Below are 12,461 nucleotides of genomic sequence, written 5' to 3'. Positions count from 1 at the left end.
TTTTCATTTAATGTCTGGATTCGTTACCTCTGTGGAGTTTGGTGACACAGGAGTCCAGCAGTTATAAAATCCCAAGTGGGCTTTACGGCTGAGCGAGGCACTGGTTCACTGGATGTGCTCCAAAAGGCTTTCTTCCTCCAAGTTGGTCTGCCACCAGTGGCCAACCAGCCCCACCTCTACATCTCACCACTAGCACCACAGTTCCGTACCCTGTGCAAGTAAACCAGGATGCCTCGTCTACAAATTGTCCTAGTCAGTCGGTGAACCTCCTCCGCTACCAGAGATGCCAGCCTTCTCACCGCAAAAACCCATCTGCTGGTCCCTTCACAACAACCACATTCCACACCTTGCAGTCCGCCTTTAATCTTGCTGATCACTCCTTTCTGTTCCCAACCATCCACACCTTCTAAGTGGCAAACAGTACAGAGAGGAAATGAGCACTTGAAAACTTTAAGTCATTATTGTAATAGTGGCAGGTATTGTTATTGAATAAATACATTCGATTATACCTGGGAGCATACTTTCCTCTGTTTATGCACAGTCCTTACATCGGCCAATTTATTTTGCATGTGTTTCACCTTTGAGAACAGCCATAATTGTGCCAGCACCATTTCCTCTCCTTTTTCTTTTAAAAACGCACACACCTCTGATAATCTAACAAAGTTAACGCTAAAAATTTAATTTGCATGGAAAGAATAAAAATAGGAAAACTAAACTTGCCCAGCAATATTAGTTCTGCAGCTACAAAATGTGTTGCAATTATTATGCATTTATTTTTAATTCTGGCGTAATATGTGTGCATATAATATGGTTAGAAAATACCTTGCCCACTTCTTCCCATGCTGGCAAAATAAGCACGATTTAATATGCAAGTACAATCTCTTACACTTTGAGTGTTTCAATCATTATGAATGTCAACTTCTATCTTCAATGCCAGGATATTATGAACGTGGGTTTGGTAGGCTTGCATGGGATAGTCACATACAACATAATGCTAAATGTATTTCGGGCTACAGTACTATTAAAAACAAAACAAACAAACAAACAAACAAAGTTCTAGAGAACTGGGAAATATGGTATTTGCTTATTCCCAGAGAAGCATTTTCCACTGTATTATAAGCTGCTGTCCAGGAAGAAGACTTTGGGCTTTGTAGCAGCAGTTGGGTTAAATTTGTTAAACCAAGCTGATGCCCTCTAAGCTAGTCTTGTTCCATGGTAGACTGTGCTTTTTCCCTGGGCTCCCTTTTGGGTTTCTCTCTAAGGGTATTGCTTAAATACTCCTACATATTTTTGTGGTTCATGCCTCTTCAGGCAGAGCACAAGACTAGGAGTCAACTATCTCATGTGCTGTAGAGCTTTGGAATAGCTGTCTTATCCCATCTGTGCCTCTATTGTCTGCCTGTCTGTTGTAACAACAACACTGTGAGACCTGTAGTTAGTAAATGCTACCTGTGAGCAGTCAAAAGTTGTCAGCATAATCCATTCAGCAACTCACAAGATGGAGCACATTCAACACAAGCTGCTTTTCCCAAATGGAATAAGCTTAGCTTATCACATAGCACACTGGCTATGTCCTATAGCTTATCACATAGCACACTGGCTATGTCCTATATCTCTCCAATCCTTTATCCCAGGAACATGAGAAGAGGGTGAAAGAAGAGAGTATCACCTTCTGTACAACCCCTCCTAGAAAAACTGGGGTGCTTGCAGCCTGTAGTGACCTGGAGCCACTGCCAACCACAGTGAGGGTGTAATGAACTCTCCCATGCTTTCCTATCTACTTCTCCAAAAACGAGAGGCCTATAAGTGGCTTGAAGATGTCTTCAATCACACCTTATCAGTCTACTGTCTTGATAGTATCTGCTAATTATCTTACTTGGCATTGTTATGTATTTTTTTTTTTTTTGCTGCTTCTGGCTATTGCCTTCTGCAGTGCTCGAAGTTCCAGTCACATCTCCTCCTAGAAATTATTTGTAAAAGAAATCATGCTCCTGAACTAGTTTATCACTTCCCTTCTATCTTGAAAGCAGCTTAAACTTGTTCTGTAAGCTCTAAGTGCCTTGTATCGTCTTTCCACATCAGACTTACTCTGATATAATTGCTTGCAGTCTGAATATAGCTTGTTTTGATAATCCTATCTTATTTTTTTGCTGAAGAACAACTTAAAGAAAGATTATTTTTAGATTTTGAAGTGTGCTTTTGTTCCTGGGCTGTTCTTTGCTTACACTAGAATATTTTTTTCACCCTTTGTGACAGATGTCCCTCTGACAGATGCAGGAATCTCTGTTATATCAAATGAAACAGGCTTTAAAAGTGTGTCTTTCTTTTATCTGCTCCCACCAGAGCACTTTCTTTTTTTTAATAACTTGCTTGCCCACATAGTAAATGCATCTCTTTTGTCTCAGTTCACAATACGGCACACTTCAGAGAACCCAGAGAGGAATTTTTCTCCTTTACTGTTCTGTGTAACTCACATAGCAGCAGCAGTGTCCTTCTGATGCACAGGTAGTACAAGGTAGCACAGGAAAATACTGAAGAGTGAAGAAAGTTGCAACTGGAGCTGTTCAAACAGGGCTCTTAACTGAGACAATATTTTGAGAGGAAAGGCTATCTAGTGACTTTTTTTTCCTTTTATGTGAACTTTTAAAGGCTGAAAGAGAAAGATCTGTATGTCATTGCAATGAATCATCTCGATTGTTTTAACTTTCAATTGCTAGATGTATATTTCCTCTACCACTTTCTCATGGTTTTTGCATGTATGTTATCTGATTAAAACCTATCTGCATGGTGTCCCAGTCTATCACATTTGAGGGACTCATTTACAGTCCCAGGTGATATTCATAGGAAAATTGTAGAGAAATTCAACTGTTTTGTCAACTTCTTTCTGTATGACTGGCACCAAGAGGCAGCACAAAGGTGGGCCTCTGTTAGCTGTATCCCATAAATGTGTATATTTTCCATCTACCACAGGAGCTAAAGTAGGCTGCTCTTGTCACTGTTAAATTCTTTAGGAGGGTTGCAGCAGAGATCAGCTGGACCTTGGAGATCAAGCCTTAAGTAGAAGTCTTCCCTGGATGGAACAGGAGGGATAAAAGCTTGAGCTCATCTTCAATTAGAGCAGGGAACAGATCTCCAGAAATGTAGTTTACTCTTTTCTCTTATCTGCCTCTGGATGTATTTTTTTTTTAGTTTAGTTTTATCCATAAACATACAAAAGGAATATATATACAAAAGGAATAAACATATACATATATATATATATAAAAGGAATTAACACAATTCTTAACTGCAAAGACTAAAAATCCTCTTTTTCCTTTTTACTTTCTCACATTATGGAAATTCTTGCTTGTGTGTTAGTGTCTTTGATATGAATGTGCTTTTGTATGTTTCACTAGGAGAAAAATAATTTCCTGCCCTTTTTACTAGCATCCAGTATAATGTGAGTTTACTGTCTTATGAAACTTGTGGAAGCTCGGAGCTGCAAGGCAGTGAGCTTGATGATCTAATGCAGTTTTCTCACAGAGACTCATCTGCAGAATTATCCCCAAAACATATTTCATTCTTAAATTATTTTCAAAGCACAAGTCCATAGAAACTAGAAAAGAGGACCAAGCACTTCTTACACAAATTGTACCTAAAATGGCAGTGCATCTATGTAAATAATTTAAAAAAGAAAAAATGCTTTATATCTTCTTAAAGAAAAACTCAGCAAGCAGAAAGGCAGCTGTCCAAACAGGGAGAGAGGCCTTTGGAAGTAAAGAACAAAGCTGTGCTACGAATCCCAGAATTAAATAGGCCTATTTCAGTTTTGTATAATGTGTATTAACTTTACTGGTGTAACGTTCCCTGCTTTGTTTTTTTAATTAAGACAGTGCCTCACCTGCACAGACAGTGGTGTAAGGAACTATGGAAATTCTTTGAGATTTGGCTTGCTCAAATTTTTCCCTTTCTCTCTTCCACATACTTTCTTCTCATTGCTCAACACTGCAGATAATCCAGGAACACTTGGGAACCAAGGTCACATATGAGAAAATGTCTTCCTTCCCATGATCTGTATAATCCAGAGACTTCTCTGCAAACTCCAGGGCTGACAATCCTACAACATCTGTGTGAAACTAACCAAATTACTGGAAGCCAGGCAGAACACACCTTGCAGAGAGATGGCTTCAAATTCTCAGCAAATATAAAGGGCTCTTTGAAGGCACATCACTGAAAGTCCTGAAAGGCCAGTTGCCCAAGAATAACCACAAAGATTATACTAATCTGAAGATCACAAAGAGTAAAGCTCTAGTATTCAATTACACTGGAGAGCACTTTGGTTATGTTGTAATAGTACAAAAGTCAAAGCAGTTCCCACAGGCAGGGGCAGTTATACTGCATATATACTCCACACCATGCCGAGAGTTGCTTTGTCTATTCTCTTGCTGTAAAGTTTCTCTTCCATTCAAGATTCGTAAATCAATTTCCTCTTCCCATTCAAACCGAAGAAAACCACATTCCTGCATATTTTATATGACTATTTGCATTACAGAGAAACCAAGCACCTTGAAAACTGCATTTCAAACTGCTGATTTTTATGTCTTTGCTCCCTACAGGATTTCTTAGTGTGCTGGGCATCTGCAAGCTGAAACTTCAGCTCTACCCCATGCTATATTCCTGTGACACAATTTGTACTGCTGATTTTATTGTGGAGGTGCAAAATCACATAAGCATTCTGTCTTCGTTGTCATGGTTAAACTTTTGTCTCACAGGAAGCAAAAGTCTATCATTTATTTTGTTTATAAAAAACCTTCCACTGATACAGAGACTATCATGCCATAACTGAGTGCTATGATTCTTCATTTCTTCTGAGGCATTAGGTCTTTCTTGCACAATGTATAGTAACAACCTAACTACTCAGAAAGAAAAATAGAAAAAGCAGCAGCTTTTCCTTGTATCTCTGAAATCAAACCAACTTTGTTTGGATCTGATTCGTAAGTGGTGCATTCGAAAAACCTACCTTTGCTGGACTTGGTGTAAATGAGCATCATACCTTCCTTTTTACTTCCCAAAGATATCTGTGGTGTACATGACCATAGGGAGAAAAAAGGAAAGAGTTGTTAGGTGGGATGGGATCCAAGGCTAAGACTCTGATTTAATATGCAAGCTTGGAGATTTCTGCACTTTGTAGAAGGACAGATAAATAAATCTTATGCAGTACTTCTTCAGCAGAGAGGCTTTGCACAAGGGCTTCTGCAAATGAAACAGCCAAGTATCACCAAATATATAGGAAACAAAGCAGTGAGAGAAAATCTTTGATCAATCTTTGCTATATTGTATCAGTTCTTAGACAATGTGACAAGTCAAAACATCACAGAGGAATGTAGTTGTGTATAGAAGATTGTAAATGTGGACGCAAGGGGAGAATTTAATGAACTGATGAGATCTAGGTTTGACATAACAGGGTTAAAAAAAGTCAACGATACTCTCCGCAAGTCTGAACTGTTACAAACTCATTGCGCGCATAGAAAAAGATCATATATTTTTAAAGTTGTATCTTTAGTCCAGCAGAATTTTGCCATGTGGAACATTGCTCATCTGTGCAATGCAATGGCTGAAAATTCTAGACTCTCACAATTTTATATTATGCACTTGCGCTGGCACTTCTGTGTTCAGGTTCAGACATTTCATGGCCTACCATCAAAGTAGCCTCAGTCTTGTAAGCAGGCTCCTTTTGCCTTCAAGGAAAAATATCTTTGCTGCCCTGGAATAACTCACAGAATCGCATCATCCTGCACAGGGATTATGTCAAAAGGTCATGGTGGTCACCAGCCGGATGATTCCTGCCTTCTTCCCTAACGCTCATCCATCTTTCATGACCCATTGTATACTGATTACCAAGTCCAGGCCAAATCTTACTCTTCTTTCCCAACCAGAGGAATACATGCAATAAAAATCCCAATGTGCTCTCACCACAGACCCTTATTTTGCTTTCCCATCATGCCAACCATGCCATAAATCTTTATTTCCTAGGAAACATTAAAACTGCTTCCTCTGCTTCTCTTTCCCTCGCAAGTGGGAGCGTCTGGGCAGACAGATAGAACTGGCTGTCCCACCAAAAAGACTCTGCTGTATAGAAAGGAGAGTTTTGTATCCCAGGAATTGTTATGTGAATGACTCATTCTCTGTTTGGACAGTTGGCAACTGGGAGTGAAGATGCTCAAGAAGCAGACATTTTCTTTATAACTGGTAAGAATTTGGGAGCTGACGATTCAAAAGGACTCAACAAAATGAATGGCCAAGACTGTGGAAGAGGAACAACAACCCACTGCAGGCTTGGAGACTTTCCAGAGTGCATTAGCTGTTAATCTGGAAGCGGAATGTATGGAGTACCCAGCAATGTACTCTTTGTGCATGTGACACCGTGTTGTAGCTATACTGATTTGATGCCACATTAGATGCAATGAGATTTAAGCCAGACAAAGTTTGTGCTGAGAGGTGACAAACCATGCACGTACACACTAATAAGCAAACACCTTGACATAGTGTGTTGTTAGAATGGGTAGAACACAGAGTTCCTAGAAGTTTAGCAGCACCTTGGAGTGTCTTAGTGTAGTCACTCAGTGAACAAAAAGCTCAGATTTAGATTTACTTTTACCAGCTCCACTTTCCCTGAATTTGAACTTCAATACAAGAAAAGTGAACAGAACACCTTTCTAGAAAGGGTTCCAGATTATTTAGGAAAGTTGTGAAAAAGTCTAGCAGCACCTCCTTTGGAAAGCCGGACTCTGGATCCTGTTAGCTTTTGCCCTAGGCATAGGAGTCTCTTCTTGCAGGCCACGACTGTGAGAGCCCAGCTGACAGTCTGGTGCTGCTTCCACTTCCTTTAGCTTTCAGATTGAATAAACATCATTAAATATAAAGAATCAACATTTGTTTCTAGTCAGTGCTAGTTATTTCCTTCTGCTGCCTTGGAAGGAAAAATATAACTACTGAAAGATATGGCTATACTTTATTAATTAAATTTAAATGCATTTAAAATAAAAGCCAAGAAATTATAGCTTCAGGCTATTACTAGTAGGTAAGGAACTTTTTGCAATAAAATGTAATAATAAATCACAGAAAAATAGTTAAGATGGAATTGTTTACTTGGGTACGTGCCTGCCATTTTATTTTATTCTGAAATTTTAAAACACAAAAATATATTTTGTAAATAAATAATACATAAGTATTAGTAGTAAGGATGTTGTCAATTCCATTTTAAGTAATTGAATAAAAAAGTGTGCCTGCAGTCGGGCATGGAGACAGATGGATACAGCAAACATTTTTTCTACCACCATTAGGCAGTCATTGCTTGTTGGAGCTAGGTAAATACCAAGGTAAATACCTTAAAAGAAGTTTTACTGTATTTTGTCAGCATTTGATTCTGCAATCATTCCTGAAAACAAGAGTTGCCTGGTTTTTTTTAGAAAATTCAAAAGTCTTAAGAACATCTGTGTATATGAGAAGTGATATACTGTCTTGTAAACTTTCACTTTCTGTCAATGTATTGAGGAAAACTAGGTGCCTTTTCCTTCTTTATCAAATAAGCCACTTTTTGTCTTCCGTAGTTGCAACAGCATAATTTTTGCAATTGAGCTACCCTTAAGGTAGCCCTGTAATAATAATTGATTTGTAAGTGATATATTCATTGCAAACATTTCAAGTAAATATGCTAAAATCTTTGCATCTGACTCATGGAATCATAAGATGGTTTAGGTTGGAAGTGATCCGAAAGATCATCCAATTCCAACCCTCTGCTGTGGGCTTGTTGTCTCCCATCAGATCAGGTTGCTCAGAGTCCATCCAGGCTGGCCTTGAATACCTCTAATTGTTCTGCACAGCCTGTGTCAGTGCCTCATCATCCTTGAACATATTTATATTTTCTGTCAGCTAGGTCAGCTAGACCTATATCTGTTTTGTTTCCAGAAGTTAATTCCTGCTGGAAAATCTTAGCCGCTGCTATTCTGGATACTGGAATAAGTTTCATATGCCTTTTTTTTTTTTTTTTTTTTTTGTCTCATAAAGTTTCCAGCAAGTTTTGCTAATCTCAAAGCTCATCACTTATAGATTCATGCAGTCACTCTTAAATTCCCTGTCAGTATTTATTCCTGAATCCTGCATATGTTTTGCACTGCTCCCCTGCAAGCTAAGTCCAGTTTGTATATGAAGAAACCTGCAAGGTGAAATGACATTCACAGTAATTGTATCTGGAAAATCTGTTCTTCAAAGATTGCAGAGAGACAGTAGGCGATTGCAATCAGGTGAAGACAAAAGTCTCTGATACTAACTTACCCCTTTAATGTGTTTTTTGCTTTGTGAGATTTGTCTGCAGAATTGCATTTGCAGTCCATTTGCTTTGAAAAACTCTATTAATGTAATCAACAGAATCAGAAATTTCCTTGGGAATGGCAGCTTTGCCTTTGAATTTCATTTTCATTTTTACTTTTGTTTTTATTTCAGACAGAGCAATTGTTCTGCTTTTGAACCTCCCTCAACCTCTGTCTTCATTAAAGTCATTTGGTCCCAAGGTTATTTTGACGGTCCCAGAAACTGACTTTTTCCCTAGTATTCTAGAGTCTGCCAAACTATACCTTTTCTCCTCAGTAAGAAATGCACATTACACAAATGAATAGAAGGTCTCAGCAAGAGACATCTTCCACACCAGGTTGAGAATGAAGTGTGCCTGCTTCTCCAAGCTATTTGGTGCAAGAGAGGATCAGAACAGCTGTAGCCAAGGCTCCTGGTGCATACAGCTGTGAGTTTTTCATTCAGGCACATTCACTTTTGTCTTCTGGGCAAAGTGTTCCCATCACAAGGGTTTCAAAAACATTTAAAATACAGATTGTTCGTTTAGAACCACATAATCCTCTAAAGAGGCAAAGCATGTTTAATGGAAACCTTTTTGTGTTCAATTCATATATACCAAAGCTGCTCTGCAAATCAAACCAACACAATGAAAGATTAACACCAAATAACATCAAACCAAAACGTTGACATAGACACAGACAAACTTTCCTGACTTACTTTAAATTTGATTTAGGGATCAGGACTGGGATAGCTCTTCTACCTCATTATTCAGACAAATGCCTGTCCAAATCTCCTCTCTGCCTACAAGAAGGTGGGATAAATAATAAATGTATCAGGGTGCAAAAACTACATCAAATTAAATTGAATCCAAGTCTTAGTTCAATTCATAACGGAGTTAGATTACCATCAATATTTAGGATAATTTAATCTACAAACATGTATTGCTCTGTACAACTGATATCCAACGAAGCATTGGTCTACTAGGGATGACTTCATGATTCACTAGAAAACAAAATTATATAATTCATTTTTTCCCCATTTGTCTTATGGGCAGTGAGAGAACAATCTATTTCCTTCAGGATATTGTCAATTTTTGCTGAGTCTCAAGAGAAAAGCATTAACACAGAATTTGGCTTTCTGAGCTTCATTCATTACATAGAAATTCTGTTCACTAAAACAAACTTTTTTATATTTAACAAAAATGTTTATTAATTAAGAACTCTGAGAAAAATCTTAATTTTTTTGCCAATTGGATCTAATATAATACTTGAATTTTAATTTATATTTAGGCGTTATTTATGTTGTTTACACATAAAGTTTCTTTAAAGTGATCCAATTACATTTTCTCTGCTAGACTCACTTTTTAAGTAAGAATCTATCCATATGCTTTCCTTAAGCTAATGTTAAGTAGGTGTCTGGTCCTGGAACCAGATCTACTTTCATTTATACAGTTACAGCTCACAGTAATTTTAAAACCAGCCTGGTGATTGGATCCTTAGGTCTTATCTCAATATTGAAACTAATTATGGGAGAGCTAACAAAAGCTGAGTAAGTGCTGAATCATAAGATGATGAGTATATTCTTACCAGCATTCCAGCCATACCAGTATAGATGGCAGATTGGACTGCTGCTTTTCATTCGTTGTGGGTTTTTAATTCCTCTTAATTACCAGTTCCAAAATACAGGCCAGGAATTTAGAGTCTGTAAAACAAAGCAAAAGTTACTAAAAACCCTAATATTCTTGAATCAGGACATCCCATTAATGCAGAGCTACTTATCCGATTACTTACTTGCTGTTTGTTTAGGTTGCATCACAAGAATCCAGATCAAAACTGATTAAGCCCACAGTTAAGTAAGCCATATCTTTGCACCAGAGATATTATACATCTTAGCAAAAAAAAAAATTATATTTATAAATTACAGAGTAAAAGAAAAAAATATTTTTACTATGTATCCCATCAACTAATAATTGTTGGAGTATTTGGTCTGGAGCTGCAAAAGAGGTTTATAGCTATTTCCTGGTCCTTGAAATTCTCAAAGGAAAGGCATTCATTTATGGAATTAAAATGAAAAAACACAGATGGCCAGTGTTGATAACCATACCAAACACAGTTAGGGGCCAAACCTGGAAACATTTACTTACTCAGATAGCTTATTCTCACGCAAATGTTTCTATTAAAACAAAATGGTTTGCAGATATGAAAAAGGACTGAAGTGGCTAAATATCAGAGAAATATTTATAACCTGTAACTACATGTATATGCAACTAACTGAAAATATTGCAACAAATAGTCATATTCCTCAATCTTTTTACTTCATGAACATGTATTAATATAAAATGTTCCTCTCTTTGCTGCCCAAGTGATCTAAAGGCGTACAAAAGTGAGGAAATACTTCTCATCAAACTTTCAGGTAGTGGCAGGTTGAGACTTTATAGATTAGCTAATCAATAAGATCAATTTAAGTTAATTTAAATTTTTATCAGCACAAACCTGACCTAAGGTTTTACTGCTCTGAGATGAGATGAAATTCATAGAAGAAAGAATATATGAAGAACATTTATATTGAATGTTGGAGCAATGTCTATTAAATTGGAAATTCAGTGTATAAGACTCTTTCTTAGGCTATCCCTTTGAGGTTATAAATCAAGCGTGTAGGCAATCATTTCTAATGTCAAGAGCAGCCATTAAATATCATTTATGCTGACAGTTCCCTTCACTGATCAGAGGACAGTTTAGGCTTCACAGCCACAAATGCAGAGAAATGGCCTGTATTCATCTTCCCATGGAACACATGTACATTTTTGAGAGGATCATTCACCTACCCATTTTTTAAAGACATTTCCATTAATAATGACAATAATTGATGGAATAAGTTTTTCCTGTTCCTTCTCTCCTTCTCACTCCCTTTTCTCTTTGTTCCATTGGCTCCCTGTCTGGATTTTTTTTCCTTTACAGCCCCCTGCCACCCCTTTGCTCTTTTCCACAACCTGTGTTTTCTTTTCTCTGATTTTAACACTCTGCTTCTCATCTTCACTCTTTATCTACCTACCCATCATTTCTTCTCAAGCACCACATCAGGGAACACTATCATTGTAGTGTGATTCAGTTTTTCTAAGGCTGTTGATCTTAGATGAGTCTTTTTAAAGGCCACATTTTAATGAATATACCTAGATTTATTAAAACAAAAACAAAAACAAAAAAAAACCCATGAGTACAATGAAAATCATTACATTGCAGGAGTAGACAAACAGAAAAAAAGAGAGCTTCTATCTACCAATTCATCTGTTTATCCAATCCATCACTGCAGAAAACTGCACTGCCTTCCCAGAGCCCAGATCTCCTCACTTCCACCATTAATTATCTAGGAAAGCAGAAGCACACCCATGAGCATTCCCTGAAGGTCAAAAGAATGTGAAAAATATCCCAAGGCTACCAGGATTCCCACTGCCTACCAGACCAGAGTGGGCAGCAGAATTTCCAGGGCCAGACAGAAAATTTTGCCACAATCTTCTGTCCAGCTCATCAGGTATCTGTAGCTGACCTTACATACAGGTGTGTTTTTAGACATTTATGCATTTGGAACTGATACATTTCTATTAAGCCTTCTTTACATAGCTCTGCCAGTGAAAGAGGAGTTCTGAGTGGCTGTAAATTACGTTAATCTGAGGCCGATGTGGTGGAGTGTTAGAGCACAATGGTTACTGGCCCCTGGAATTCGGCTCCAGCTCTGCGGGAGCTGTCAGGAAGAGCTGGGTGCCTTTCTAGGGGGGCTGTACTTAGATGGGGGAGAGATTAGCTGAGGGAAATTCTGTGGCACAGACTACACCTATGATGTGATGGAATTCTCACAGTAGTAACTAGTATCCATACAAATCCACTCATCATACTTTATTTTTGTAGATCTTTATCTCTTTATGATTCCCCAAAACTATAAAAGGTACAGCAGTGACAGATGGATAAAGATACAGTAACATTCTTTACCCTTCAACAAGATTAACATGGAAAATCATAAATAAGACTTAAATAGAAGGAAAAACCATGCACAGGACTGCTGATATGAACAAGATAGCTAGTTTTGTATTTATAAACTCACATGTCTCCAAAGCAGATTTTGAATGGAAACTTCATGTT

At 37.8% G+C, this 12,461-nt stretch overlaps 1 protein-coding gene across 3 annotated transcripts in view; it reads right to left on the bottom strand.

Moving 5' to 3' along the window:
• Positions 1-10,295, bottom strand: part of RAI14 (retinoic acid induced 14) — a 106,479-nt gene extending 96,184 nt beyond the window's left edge. For 2 of the 3 annotated variants that reach the window (XM_048931978.1, XM_048931979.1), the window contains exons 1-4: positions 10,119-10,295; positions 9,915-10,029; positions 9,046-9,129; positions 5,000-5,057 (exon numbers count right to left, since the gene is read on the bottom strand). The gene's annotated coding sequence lies outside the window, so the exon portion shown is untranslated. The remainder of the gene's footprint in view (positions 1-4,999; positions 5,058-9,045; positions 9,130-9,914; positions 10,030-10,118) is intronic. The other variant, XM_048931980.1, reaches the window with a different exon arrangement.
• Positions 10,296-12,461: the final 2,166 nt, after the last annotated feature.

Source organism: Lagopus muta, chromosome Z, assembly GCF_023343835.1.
Source record: "Lagopus muta isolate bLagMut1 chromosome Z, bLagMut1 primary, whole genome shotgun sequence".
NCBI lineage: Eukaryota > Metazoa > Chordata > Aves > Galliformes > Phasianidae > Lagopus > Lagopus muta.
This window is presented reverse-complemented; position numbering and strand designations above follow the sequence as displayed.